This window comes from Saccoglossus kowalevskii, chromosome 12, assembly GCF_978046115.1.
Source record: "Saccoglossus kowalevskii chromosome 12, keSacKowa6.1, whole genome shotgun sequence".
NCBI lineage: Eukaryota > Metazoa > Hemichordata > Enteropneusta > Harrimaniidae > Saccoglossus > Saccoglossus kowalevskii.
In genome coordinates, this window is record NC_140652.1 from 5,687,088 (window position 1) to 5,702,646 (window position 15,559).

A 15,559-nucleotide genomic window follows, 5' to 3' on the forward strand; every position below is an offset into this window, starting at 1 on the left:
AGCAACTGACCACGTTACTGCTATACAATTCTATTAGCAAAATCTTTATATACCATTCAATCGCTAGATTGCGAGAGCGAGAACGTGTTTATTCGTTTTTTGAATTAATACAGAAGTCCCAGAAAATCAATAGGTTCATGATTCAAGGATGTCCTCTAATGTAAATGACCCACCAGACGAGTATCTCAAAATTACAGGCTCTCTTTCTAGAATTTCCCTGTCATCTAAATCATCTCTTATGGTTGTGTTGGTTGCTTCAGTTTCAGATTTCATCAGAAATACGCACGTCTTCTCTCTAAGTGGGCCCGCCAGCGATGGTGCTTTCTGCAACGTAAATGCATGCAAAATTCGGTTGAGATCTGTCGCCCGCTATTTTTTGGAGGTTTGCTATTTGACGGCCTTGCCTACCGATTTTACGTCATACAGGCACTATATCGCTAGAGGACGAAATTTTACCATTACGATGTTATCAAAGATCTATTCTTGATGATCCAATAATAATTATTGTTTTAACATTTGTGATATTTGATTACTAGGTTTGAATTTGATTTGTAAATCGTATTTTGGAGACTTTAGTCACAGCAATATTTTACATTCACCCGTATAGAATGTGCATATTTTATTCTACGGAAACACCGATCAGTTTACTCTTAACAATTTCAACAAGTTAACTGAATAATATACCACCACAACCAAACACATGGTATGCCGTCATATTGGATAAGATCATAGAAACTCTCGATACCGTATATTTACTTAGCTTATATATCCAAATACATCTACCGAACTTGAAATCATTTTGCACAACTTTGCAGTCACTTTGCACCGTGCGTTAACAGCTTAAATCTTAGTACTTGCTGACGGCATCAACAATTTTTTTCCTTGAAAATTATTAGGAATTTGAAAACTTGCCATTAATTTAAAAAAAGACAACAATTATACGATTCACTGCGATAAGTGACATGATAGTTAAAATGAATACAGGAAAGTTGCCTCATATTTTTCCATGTGTGTTATGAAGCAAAAGGAAAGAGTCACACACATTGTTTACTCAGAGATTATCTGATCCTAGTACTAACCAGGCACGATCGTACTTTACTTTAAACATTGGCCTAAGGACACAGCTGCATTATTTAGTCGAATTGGCAGCTTATTAATGTTTGGAATGTTTAAACATTTGTATTGCTTGCACAGGTACCTTCTAGAATTTACCCATGACCTCTACATGCTCCGAGTAACACTACGCTATTTGAGCACTAATATACGGAATAGTTATTCATATTTTAGAACTTTTAACCATGGGACATGTGAAAATAATATCATAGGTAACAATCGCAAATGAATCCACCATCTTTTCAATCGCTTTGCACAACTTTGCAAGCAGTTTGTCGTCGATTTTTTGTTTCGCTGTTGTGATAATCTGCTAATATATGAGACATTTTTGAGACGGTCATTTATTGTTTTCGACATTTAACTGCGAGGTTGTCATGACAATGACTAAGGTTAAATATACAAGCAACTCCGTCGAAATTTCAATCGCTTTTTCCAACTTTGCATGCTGTTTTCTAACATTTTACGGTTTCTAGACTTATAAACCGCGTGCTTCTCTATGCCAAAATCTTAGCTCATATACACAAATACATATATACAAATTCCAACCTTGCAATCACTTTGCACAACTTTGCACGGTGTGTTAACAGTTTAAATCTCAGTGCGTGCCGATGGCGTCAACAATTCGTTGTTGAAAAATATTAGGAATTTGAAAACTTTTCATTAATTTAAAAAATTACAACAATTCTAAGATTTTCTGCGATAAATGATTGTCATCACAGTAAAATGAAAGCAGGAACGTTGACTCATATCTTTTCCATGTGTGTGATGAGGCAAAAAGTAAAAACCCAAGACCTTGTTCACTCAGGGAGTCTCCCATGCAAGTATTATCCACGCCCGATTGTGTTTTACTTTAAACAATGGTAGATCACATAACCACACAGGTGCATGAGTTATCCGACATTTAGTCGAATTGACGGCTATTTCATGTTTTGGAATGTTTTAACATTGGTATTGTTTGCACAAATACCTTCCAAGATTTACTTATAACATCTTCATATTCCGAGTAACACTACGCTAATTTAACGCCAATTTACGAAATATTTATTCACATTTTCGAACATTTAACTATTGGACTTGTTAATATAATATCACATTTAACACTCGCAAATGAATCTACCTACTTTTTAATCGCATGTCAAAACTTTGTAAGCAGTTTGACATCGATTTTTGGTTCACTGCTGTGATAATTTTCGAGACGTTTACTTATTGTTTTCAACATTTAGCTGCGGGGTTGTCATGACAATGCCATAGATTAAATATACAAGCAACTCCGCCGACATTTAAATCGCGTTTTCCAACACTGCACGTTGTTGTCTAACAATTAACGGTCAGCTCATGTGAACATCTGATAATATAGGCTACTTTCAACTGGCTTTTATTAAATTTATGGACTTTTAAACTGCGCGGTTCTATATGCCAACAATTAGGTCATATATACAAATACATCTACCGTCCTTGCAATCCCTTTGCACAACTTTGCAATCCCTTTGCACAACTTTGCACGATGCGTTAACAGTTTAAATCTCACTATTTGCCGACGGCATCAACAATTTGTTTTTTGAAAATTACTAGGAATTTGAACACTTGCCATTATTTTTTTTAAAGTGACAACAATTCTACGTTTCTCTGCGATAAATGATTGTCATCACAGTAAAGGGAATGCAAGAACGTCGCCTCATATTTTTTCCATGTGTGTGAGAAGCAAAAAATAAAAAAAAAATCTTACACCTTGTTTAGTCAGGGAGCCTCTCATGCAAGTACTATCCGCTACCCATGCTTAACTTTAAATGTTGGTCGATCACCTAACCACACTGCTGCATAAGTTATTCGAAATTTAGTCGAATTGACGGCTATTTCATGTTTTGGAATGTTTCACCATTGGTATCGCTTGCACACTTACCTTCTAGAATTTACCTATGTCCTCTACATGCTCCGTGTAACACATCGCTAATTTGTCGCCAATTTACGAAGTATTTATTCACATTTTCGAACTTTTGTCTATGGGACATGTTAATATAATGTCACAGGTAACACTCAAAAATAATCACTTTTCACAGCTTTGTAAGCAGTTTGTCGTCGATTTTTCGGTTCACTGATGTGATAATCTGCCTATATATTTCGAGACTTTTACTTCTTGTTTTCAACATTTAACTACGGGGTTGTCATATACAAGTAATTCCTTAATTCCTTAAGTAATTCCAGAGGCGGTGCATTTTAGTGAATCAGTTGAGGAGGACACGAAAAAGAACTGCACTATAAAATGTGAGTGAGCAAACTAGTACGAGAAATTAGCAAGTATACTATTTAACTATATTTATATGACACATATATTTTAATTTTTGTGTAACTAAACCTCTACTTGTGCGAAACTAATTAACAAAAGTACTATTTATTTTTTTTATATTTTTTTCATTTTGTGTTGTATTCATGAAATATAATCATTATTTTATTTGTTGCCAGAATAATCTCAAACCACATTCAAAACTGCTGAGCCGCAGACCAGCATTGGAAGTTTGGAAGAACCGATAAATAAAATGGCAGCCAGAGTCAACTTGATTGCATGTACCATTGCGGTTGAGATAATACGCTTCAGATATTAATTACCATACAATGTATAACGAATTTCAATTCCCCACCATAATTGTTGTCTGTTTAAAATGCAATCAACCCTGATGTACTCAACTCGGGGTGGGGGCGGGGGTTGGCGGTAAAGGGACATACATTTTAACGTAATTACTCTTAGAACACAGATGATACCTTGGTGTGTGAATGAAAAGCACGCGTGTTTAGATACGTATTAACAACCCATTGTACGAGTACAGTCACTGGTTTGTGTTGTGGCATAATGGTATGTTTCGGACAGTTGCATGGTAATTGTGGTTGGAATGTGTTGAGGGAAGTGCTGTTGGCAATAACAATAAATATGATATCATTGACCTGAGTCTTCTATTTTACATTGGTTGAGCTTGAATAAAAAGTGGATTATTCCAGTATATTGGCATTCTCTATGCACTGATATGTTTGTTATTTATAGATAACCAATCCGGAATATTTTCGTCCCTGCATTGCCTCAATTTGAGTAATATACTTTCACAAATAGATCCTATCCCATGACAGCAGACAAGCTGATGTCAGACAACAAACAAATAAGATAAACAAACCATCGTCTTCTATTAGACCTGCATTGAAAATTAGCTGATAGCTCCTGAATACGGAGTAGCCATACAAATGCCCTTCCCGTATTTTATGCCACAATACTAATACATGCACAAAATACCTTTGATGATATTTTGGTTAATTTCATCAGAAAATATGCACTACGCATGTGTTTGTCAATGTTCATAGGATTTATTCTATTGATCTCATAATTAAATTATAACTAAATAGAAGCACATAACACACTATTATATTATCTTTGACTATTTCACTGATGATGTCTTCCAACAGGAGATAGACTGATCCATTCGTTGTTTAGTTTATGTTCACCTGCCAAAGAGATGGCCCACTTGAAGACAAAACAAAAAACAAGTTGACAAAACTGTTGCATTCCATGTATTCACAAAATCACATACGTACATACTGTACACATCAAGGGAATTATTAAATGAATTTATTTCCCATTTGTTTTTATTTCACCCTCATAACACGAATCCATCAGACACTGAATAATCAAACTCGTTCATTCAACAACTGCTTTCGTGAATTTACATTTAGTGAATCTTACACCGATTAATTTGATTATTCTGCACACAATATGTGTCATCTTTGCTTTATAAGAAATAAATATACTAATTATGCAATGTTATCCGGCGTCTCAAAATGAAAATAGCTACAATCAATATTGTATATCAGAATTTTTGATGCAATATTGGTCAGGTTTTTTAAAAAGTATTTTTAAATAGGTGAAAGCCAAGGCTTAGTGACATACTCGACACACTAAGCACTAAAACTCAAATAAGATATCGAAAATTAAGCAGGACAAAACAATGAGTACAAGAACTTTAACACAAGCAATGCCAAAATAACAACCACCCACAAAATATTTGCAACTATGATACATGGATTATTGACCAAGCCACTGATAAAACAGAAATGAACACATTTCTTAAAAATATGAAATCTGTTTAGTATGCCACCAATTAAAACTACTTAATAAAGAGATAATCTACTTACTCCTATCTACAAATTGTCGTCCCTGCATCATGCCATGTAAAAAACACACATATGCATTACTCAAAGGAATGAATATTAGTTCTGCGCTTTATTACGTAAATACATTCGGGTGTGTGGAAAATACACACACTGTAAATTATGAAGTAGTAAGTAAATATAATATTATTACTATTAATCTTTATCATTGTGATTATTGACTTACCGGCAAATTTGCTGCTCGAACATCATTTACGTCTGAAATTGAAAGTGATTGTAAATCAGGATATCTGAAATGTTTCATTAAATTAGAAACGAGAATTGAAAAAATTATAAATTGAATGTATCAAACCTTGTCCGACAGCTTCACCTTCTAAATCCTGTTGAAAATAATAAATTGGCTTGTAATAATTATATTTATGATCATTCATAGATATATAAATATATATATAATGCCACAAGAAAACAATACTGTATTATCAAGTCCTTGAAGTAAACGGTCAGCAATCGCAGTGTTCGTATTCGAACGGAAACCCGTTACACGAACTGAATGAACAAATGTTAATTTAGATCGTAAAATAGTGCAATAAATGTTAGTTCCAAAATTTCTAACTTGACATTTTGTCGCCTCGCATAATGAAATGGAAATTAAAGGCAACGCAAGTCTACTTACTGACAATTGCTGTTCTTCACCACTAATATTGATGACCAGTAAGAATAATAAAGCAAAAATCATTACAGATCGCATGCTTGCTGTAAAGGCTGCAATTATAAATGATAGAACAATTAGTAAACAATAGTTCAGCGTGTCTTCAAACGTGGACACGTAATTCAACAACGATCGTGTAATATGCAATAAAATTATACATACACTGCGATTCGTATCAATGGTTTGTAGTAAATAATGCATACATTAAATATTCGATGGTTTCAGGCAGACTGGTGTGGTTGACTGGGTCTATGAACTTTTTTTATTTGTTCATTTAGTATTTTTGTATATTGTCATGACAACACATACAAGTGGCATTCTTAACCAGGAAGCTTAGACTGTATAATTGAGTTGTTGTATAATCGGGTGAAAATGTGTTCTAGTCCTGGGTGAATTCGAATAATTTTCCTAACACGTTCAACAAATATATCGGAACATAACATCGTGAAATATCAGTCTATCTAACAATAGAAGAGGTCAGAATCAGGAATGGCGAGGTACCAACTTTTTCGACTACTACCCTCTTCTCTCATTTTATTTGAATATTCACGCATTTCCTTTGTCTATGTCCATTCATAGTACAGTCTTGATTTGCTGAATTAAAAAGGGATCATGCGTAGTGACGCATGCGCGGTGGCACAATGTATGTATTTTGAGACACCGTCACATAGTGACATATTAAGAACTCCTCGAATAGGTGAATTGGCCTCAAGTAAAAAAAAATATGGGAATATCAAACTGATTTCAATATGGACGTTTATACAGTGATAATTATAACACTAAGAATAAAAAAATAATAAAATCATTAACACATTAAAATAATTATTATGTTACAATAAACTGAATCAAATTATATATGAAAATTATACATTTTTAACCCGAAATTTATGAAACCGTATTGATTTGAAAAAAAAGAAATATGTGGCAATAAGTGATTTAAAATATTCAAATATATGTAATCGTTGATTTGTGTTTATATGGAATGTGGTTAAAACAAGTTCTTGTAAGTTCTTGTAATTGAAGGACTATAATTCACTGATCCAGGGAATGTGATGTGAACGTAAATTGCGCTTTCTACAAATTCCTCGTTGCAGTATGGACAGGCTTAAAACATTCAATCAAAAATTCGATGATATGTTTTACATAATCATACGAGCGTTTGTACAGACGGTCCTTGCAACCGAGTACATTTCTTCGATTATTAGCAGGCTCAGATTCATTTACAATATACGTGTCTAGAGGCCCCGACTAAGCGCCTTCTGTAAACTAACATTAAGTGGGTAATAATCAAAAGACCGACGATTTAAAAAACATCCATATCTTTTATCATTATTTGCAATTCCGAAATAATCAAGCGTCTACCATTTTAAAATATTATTCGTGTTTGTGCCGAACGATGGAATACGCGTGGAACTAGCTGCGAAAGCAGCGTATCGGTTTTATTTTTCTTATAAACACCTATTTAGCTGCATGTATGAACTGTGAAAATATATACTGTCAATAAAACAACTCTTGAACTATTCGAGTTACTCTAAACTGACGTTATTTGGCAAACTAAATAATACCACGTCATTGGTAATGTCCGAATTCACATATACTTTCAATTCCATAGCTGTATCTAATTCCACTCTACTGATAATCTCATTTTAACTTCCCGATGAATTGTTCTCATATGATTTCAGGAAAGACAGCAGTGAGCAATATACTAAGTATTTATACAGTGCGAAAGGCAAATTGGTTATGAGTTATTTCGACAAAAATAACACCCATGGAACACACATCGAACACATTTTTAACAGCTATCTTGCGTCATTTGGTGGGGTACGCTTTTATTCTGTTGTTAATTATGTAATCGACACTCATTTTCCCCGAACACGTGTCGAACGCTTGGTCAGAAATTATAAGTAACGAATTAATGACAGTGGAATTATTTAAAATAAGCGATATATTAACATTCAAGGCAGATATGTATTTTTCAAAGAAATTTATGTTATTGGTATTACTGATGTATATGATGTAAATAATAAAATTATAAATTAGTATGCATTAGTTCAGTGTGTGTTTAAATGTGGACCAACAATGTGTAATGTGCAATGAAACAATACATTACCTTATTCAATTGGATACGAGATGTGAAAACACTGCAATCCGTGTCAAAGAATGGTCGTAAATAATTTATACAGTTAAATATTCGATGGTTTCAGGCAGAGTGGTGTGATGGACAGATTGTATGAGCTGCTTTATTTTTTTATTTAGTAATTTTGTATATTGTCATGACAACACATACCAGTGGAATGGTCGATCACATAAACCACACAGCTAAACGAGTTATTTAAAACTTTATCAAGATGGCGCCTCTTTCATATTTTGGGATGTTTGAACATTGGTATCGCTTGCACAAGTACCTTCTAGAATTACGCGGTGACCTCTACATGTTTCGAGTAACACTACGCTAGTTTAATGTTACATTTCAGAACGTTTAATCATGAGACATGTTAATATGATATCACAGGAAACAATGGCAAATGAATCTAGCAACTTTGCAATCGCTTTTCACAACTTTGTAAGCAGTTTGTCGTCGATTTTACGGTTTGGGTTGTCATGACAATGACTTAGGTAAAATATACAAGCAACTCCGCCGACATTCAATCACTTTTTACAGCTTTGCACATCGTCTACTAACATTTTACCGCCAGCTCATGTGAACAACCGCTAATATAGGCGGATTTCTACTGGCTTTTATTAAATTTATCAACTTCAAAACTGCGCGATTTTATATGCCAACAAGCTCATATATACAAATACATCTACCAATCTTGCAGTCACTTTGCACAACTTTGCATGGTGCGTTAAAAGCTTAAATCTCAGTACGTGCCGACGGCATCAACAATTTGTTTCTTTGAAGCTTATTATGAATTTGAAAACATTCCATTAATTTAGGAAATTATAAAAATTCTACGATTATTTACGATAAGCGATTGACATAACAGTAACAACGAATGCTGAAATTTTTTTTTATATTTTTGCCATGTGTCTGTTGAAGCAAAAAGAAAACAAATCCAACACCTTGTTGAGTCATGGAGTCTCCCATGCAAGTACTAACCACGCTTGATTGTTCTTTACTTGTGCTTTACAATGGTCGATTACCTAGCCACACAGCTGCATGCGTTATCCACAATTTAGTCGAATTGGCGGATATTTTATGTTTTAGAATGTTTTAGCATTGGTATCGTTTGCACAAGCACATTCTAAAATTGATCTATGACCTCTACATGTTCCGAGTAACACTACGCTAATTTAACGCAAATTTACGAAATATTTATTCACATTTTCGAACATTTAACCCAGGGACATGTTAATATTATATCACAGGTAACAGTCGCAAATGAATCTACTAACATTACCATTCCTTTTCAAAACTTTGTAAGCAGTTTGTCGTCGATTTCTCCGTTCGATGTTGTGATAATCTACTAATATCTGATGCATTTTCGAGACGGTTATTTATTGTTTTGGACATTTAACTGCGTAGTTGTCATGACAATGACTTAGGTTAAATATACAAGCAACTCCGCCGACATTTCATTCACTTTTTCCAACTTCACACGTTGTTTTCTAACATTTTACTGTCAGCTCATGTGAACATCTGCTAATACAGGCTGCTTTCAACAGGCTTGTATTGAATTTATCGACTTTAAAAATGCGCGGTTCTATATGCCAAAAACTCAGCTCATATATACAAATACATCTACCAATCATGCAATCACTTTGCACAAATTTGCAGTCGCAAGTACTAGTAACCTCGACTGATTGTGCTGTATTCAAACACCGGTCGATCACCTAACCCCACAGCTTCATGAGTTATTTGAAAATCAGTCAAATTGACGGCTATTTCATGTTTTGGAATGTATTAACATTGGTATCGCTTGCACAGGCATCTTCCAAAATTGACCGATAACCTCTACATGTTTCGTGTAAAACTACGCTAATTTAACGCCAATTCACGAAATATTTATTCACATTTTCGAACCTTTTAATTATGGGACATGTTAATATGATATCACAGGTAAGAATCGCAAATGAACCTACCAACTTTGCAATCGTTTTTCACAACTTTGTAAGCAGTTTGTCGCCGTTATTTTGGTTCGCTGTTGTGATATTCTGCTGAAATATAAGGCATTTTCGAGACGGTTATTTATTGTTTTCGATATTTAACTGCGGAGTTGTCATGGCTATGACTTAGGTTAAATATACAAACAACTCCGCCGACATTTCAATCGCTTTTTCCAGCTTTGCACCTTGTTTTCTAACATTTTACGGTCAGCTCATGTGAACATTTGATAATATAGGCTACTTTCAACTGGCTTTTATTAAATTTATGGACTTTTAAACTGCGCGGTTCTATATGCCAACAATTAGGTCAGATATACAAATACATCTACCGTCCTTGCAATCAATTTTCACAACTTTACAATCCCTTTGCACAACTTTGCACGATGCGTTAACAGTTTAAATCTCACTATTTGCCGACGGCATCAACAATTTGTTTTTTGAAAATTACTAGGAATTTGAACACTTGCCATTAATTGCACGTTGTTTTCTAAAATCTTGCGGTCAGTTCATGTGAACATCCTCTAACTGGCTTTTATTAAATTTATCGACTTGAAAACTGCACGGTTCTATATGCCAACAACTTAGCTCTTATATACAAATACATCTACCATTCTTGCAATCCCTTTGCACAACTTTGCAGTCACTTTGCACAACTTTTCAAAGTGCGTTAACAGCTTCAATCTCAGTACGTACCGACGGCATCAACAATTTGTTTCTTTGAAGATTATTAGGAATTCGAAAGATTTCCATTAGTTTAAAAAATACAAACCTTTTACGATTATCTACGATAAGTGATTGACGTAACAGTAACAACGAATGCAGGATCGTTGTAGAACGACGCAGTTTAAAAGTCAATGATTGTAATGGAAGCCAGTTGAAAGCAGCCTATATTAGCAGATGTTCACATGAGCTGACTGTAAAATATTAGAAAACAGTGTGCAAAATTGGAAAAAGCTATTGAAATGTTGTCAGAGTTAATTGTGTATTTAACCTGTGTCATAATCATGACATCCCCGCAGTTTGATGTCGAAAACATTGAGTGAACGTCTAGAAAATGCCTCATATATAAGTAGATTATCACAACAGCAAACCGAACAATCGACGAGTAGCAACGGATCCAGACAAAGTGAGGGCCATAAAGTGAGGTCAATGCTAAAGAGCGTGAAGGATGTATGAGGTTTCTTGGGAATTCGACTATCATCATCATGTAGAAGGATTTGCCAAGATAGCAGCACCTTTGCATAGAGTAACAGAGTGTTTGACAAAGGAAACAAAGTATGATATTGCTTTTCAAGAATCAAAGAAGTGTCTGATGTCCACTCCGATACTAGCGTATCCACAAGAAAATGAGGAATATGTATTGAATATGAATGAAAGTGAAACTGGTATGTGTGCTGTCATATCACAGGTCCAGGATGGAAATGAAAGGGTGATAGCACATGGCAGCATGTTGCTTAGTAAAGTGGAATGGAACTATCGCATCACAACGAAAATAAATACTGGCATTGGTGAATTCTGTTAGATGCTACAGGCAGTAACTGTACAGTAGGCAATTCACCATCATGACTGTCATACAGCTCTAAGCTGGTTGTTGAGTTTTAAGTGTGCAGAAGGTCAACTCGACAGGTAAGTTGAAATCTTAGTAGAATAAAAATATAAATTAATACACAGGACATGGGAAATCTACGGGAATGATGGAAGGGGAAACATGGCGCTGCGACTTCCAGGACCGAGAGTGTGCAGCGAATTGCATGATATTCCCACTTGAATGAGGGACACAAAAATGTGAATATAGAATCAGGAATGGAAACAATGGATAGTAGATACCGGGAAGACGGACACGAAAATGGTGACCCAGGCACGAGCTGTCAGCATTCACCCAGACATGGGCGGTGATCAGATAAAATAAGCCTATATTTCTGATGTGAAAATAGGTCCAGTAAAGACGGCAAAGGAATGCGGATCGAAATTGGAAAAAATGTCACGGTTGGCGTACACCGTGAAAGCTTACTGGAGAAATTTGAAGCAACTCAGAAGCAGACATTTTATATAATTATGGAGAGTAAGAACCTGGAAAACCGGGTTGTTACCGAATGTCCTACAACTGAAATACATGGTTTTGCAGCTTTACATAATGGTGTAGGTACATTATAACTGTAGGACACATGATAAGGACTGCAAAGAGAGAGAGAGAGAGAGAGAGAGAGTAAACCAGAAAAATTACATAATTGGGGACTGATATGCAGTAATATGAAACAGCGTACTGTTTGTGCAAAACATAGTGTTTTATCTTGGAGGCGTTGATCAACACTGCAACAGTATAAGGTAGGAGCCCCACTGAAAAGAATTGTCCTTGATATAATGGGACCATAGGCAGTGACTCCTAGGAGGAATAAAGTTATCCTGGTGGTTGGTCATTATTTTACTTAATGGACGTTCGGGCTTCAAAATAGAGAAGCAACCAATTTACCGTGATACATACATTGGTAACACAGTTTATTTTCACGTGATGGTGTTCCCATAGAAATACACTCTGATCAAGAACGAAATTGTTAATCTAGGTTATTTGAAGAAATGTATTATCTATGTGTTAGCATAGTGATTAGCTGAGAAAATGACTCACTAAATATGATGGTTATATTGAGCGTTATAACAAAAAGTTGATAGATTTAATTGGAAAATATATTAAGGTAGGTCAGTCTGATTGGGATTATTATATTTCGACAGTATCCTATAGGAATGGAATACAGGAATCTATCTCATTTACACAAAACTTGCTGATGCTGGGAAAGGCGATTACACTTCCTAATGACATGGCGAAACGGATGTACCTGGGGGAGAAGAGATAATAACAGATTATGTGGAAAAAAGCTGAACAATATTTTGCAATGGATACATGTTAAATTGCAAGATAGTGCAACACGCCTGAAACGACAGTATGGCTAAAGACTTGTTGGGAAGCAGTTGCAAAGATGCGATTTTGTATTTTTTTCTGCAAAGAAACGAAAACGGCGATCCCCTAAGTTGCTACAAAGATAACATAGTCCCTTCATAATAGTCTAAAAACCGTCAAATGTTGTTTAAAAATACAATTTGATAAAATAAAAAATTAAACTATTTGCTGACAGACAGTGAACCCAAAATAGCGAGAAATGTGTGAAATGTGATCCTGTCTTCAGGTCGGAAAGGCGAGTGAAAGACCGCGTGACGCGGCACCATGAAATAATAACAACCGTGAAGGTGATACAGACATTACTGAACAAGACGAAAACGAAACGTGAGGAAAGCAGCTGCATCTTCGATATGGGTGGGAGTGGCTGATACCAAGAAACTGCACAATTATACTATTTCCTGAATCAAGACCTCTCTGGGATGGTTGCGGAATTTCTCCAGTGTCAGAGGGTGAATGAAGGGTAAGGATTGAGAAGAAATAGCGTCGCCGAGGAAGCATCCGGTGATTAAGTGGAAAGGAAAATATATGGACGTGATGAAACAAGCATATGAGAACGCATGTGAAGGAAGAGAAATAAAACTAGAACCTGACAAGCACAGCCAGATGCGGAGTAGTTTTAATATAAAAATGTACATTTTTCTTAGTAATAGTTACACCTGTATATATATATATATATATATATATCAGTTCTTTTTTATTAGATAATGGCAATTTTTTGGTCAGAGCGCCCTCTAGTATTGTGGAGAATCATGTTCATTTGGAATGCTCTGATCGGATGGAAGTTCAATCCTAGCAAAGTGTGATAGAATTGGCCTGTTGTCAGATTCAAATAAGCATGAACCACTAATTTGACAGGGAAGTGATACTTATAATGCAGCAAGCTGTTCTAATTGCTGTTGTGGTAGAGTTTTTCTATTTTCCTGTCAAATGCATTTATTGGTCCACTGAAAAATGAAAATAATGTTCCCTGTAACTTAGACTCTTATTGATCAAGGCATTTTAAAAATCATGGGTGTTAACTCGCCTCAAGTTATGACCCGTTGTCCCCTACAGAATAATGGTTGCATCTAATATTAAAATAAAGATGGCGGTGTATAGCGTTGATTCATCTCGTTCTACTCTGGATTACTTGGAGTCAATAAAGATCCTAGAAAGTTAGTATTTATATGCCTGTGTGTTTTTTGTTTGTTTGTTTTTTCACTGTCTTTGACTTTCCCAGTATGTTTGTTGCTGTTGACAACAATTCAGTCCCCTGCCAGGCTTCAGTCAATGTTTTTCTTCCCTACCTACCCAACTCCTCGTTGGGCACTATGTAGCTGGTGTGGTATATTTATCACAGACAGTAGGGCAAGTGTCACATTTAGTGCTCCAAGAAATTATTTTCTGTCCATGTGTGTTTATATAAATAGATGCAGTTTCTTTGGCTTGAATAACATTCACAGGCTTCGTACATACAGGTATACTGGTTTACCTGTTTCTAGTTGAAATATAGCCAATCTTATTAACCAAGACAGTTGGACATTTGCCACATGTCACAACACTCATTTCCAAGTGCCATAGCTTGAAACAAGTAGTCAAATCTGATATTGGCTAGAGCTTTAGTTTATATGGACATGGTAAATGGCAAACTAGATGGTCAGAAAGTAATAAAAATAATCACAGCTTTACTCCACTCACCCCACTATGAAGTAAAAGGCTGTTTATAAGGCCATGTATGATGGTTTCATGTTTGTTATGGAAAACAATTTTAAATATAAACTTCTATGCTCCTGTACCCAACCGTGGGGGTCCATCACACTAAACAACAGGTGTCACTATTACTAAGATTAATGTACTTTTTTTTCATTAAAATTACTGATTCAAAAACTTTTCATCGCCTTGCATAATGAAATGGAAATTATACGCAACGCAAGTCTACTTACTGACAATTGCTGTTTTTCACCTGTAATATTGACGAACAGTAAGAATAATAAAGCAAAAATCATTACAGGTTGCATTATTGCTGTAAAGTCTACAATTATAAATGATAGACAAATTGGTATGCATTAGTGTGTTTTTAAATGTGGTATGCATTAGTGTGTTTTTAAATGTGGACACGCAATTCATCAACGAACGTATAATGTACAATAAAATAATACATTATCTTATTCGATTAGCTACGAGATGTGAAAACACTGCGATTCGTGTCAATGAATGGTAGTTAATACTTTATGCAGTTAAATATTCGATGGTTTCAGGCAGAGTTGGATGATTGACAGGCTGTATAAGCTGTATGTTTTTTATTTAGTATACCAGTGGAACTATTAACCAGTGAGCTTAGACTGTATAATTGGGTGATTGTATAATCCGGTAAAAAAATATTATCCAAGCCTGGGTGAATACGAATCTTTTTCTCAACACGTTCAACAAATACAAAAAATCGTAAATGCCAATAATAAACATACTGCCTGACCGTTTTGTACAACCGATATATTAACATTCAAGGCAGATATATATATATTTCAAACACTTTTATTGCATTGGTA

At 35.1% G+C, this 15,559-nt stretch overlaps 1 long non-coding RNA gene across 1 annotated transcript; it reads right to left on the reverse strand.

The window, feature by feature from the left end:
* Nucleotides 1-4,441: 4,441 nt before the first annotated feature.
* Nucleotides 4,442-8,189, reverse strand: LOC102803084 (uncharacterized). Its single transcript, XR_438561.3, has 6 exons — nucleotides 8,082-8,189; nucleotides 5,936-6,024; nucleotides 5,615-5,642; nucleotides 5,489-5,520; nucleotides 5,287-5,308; nucleotides 4,442-4,618 (listed from the first exon to the last, which is right to left on the reverse strand). It is a non-coding gene; the product is annotated as an uncharacterized LOC102803084 (long non-coding RNA).
* Between the last annotated feature and the right edge of the window lie 7,370 nt (nucleotides 8,190-15,559).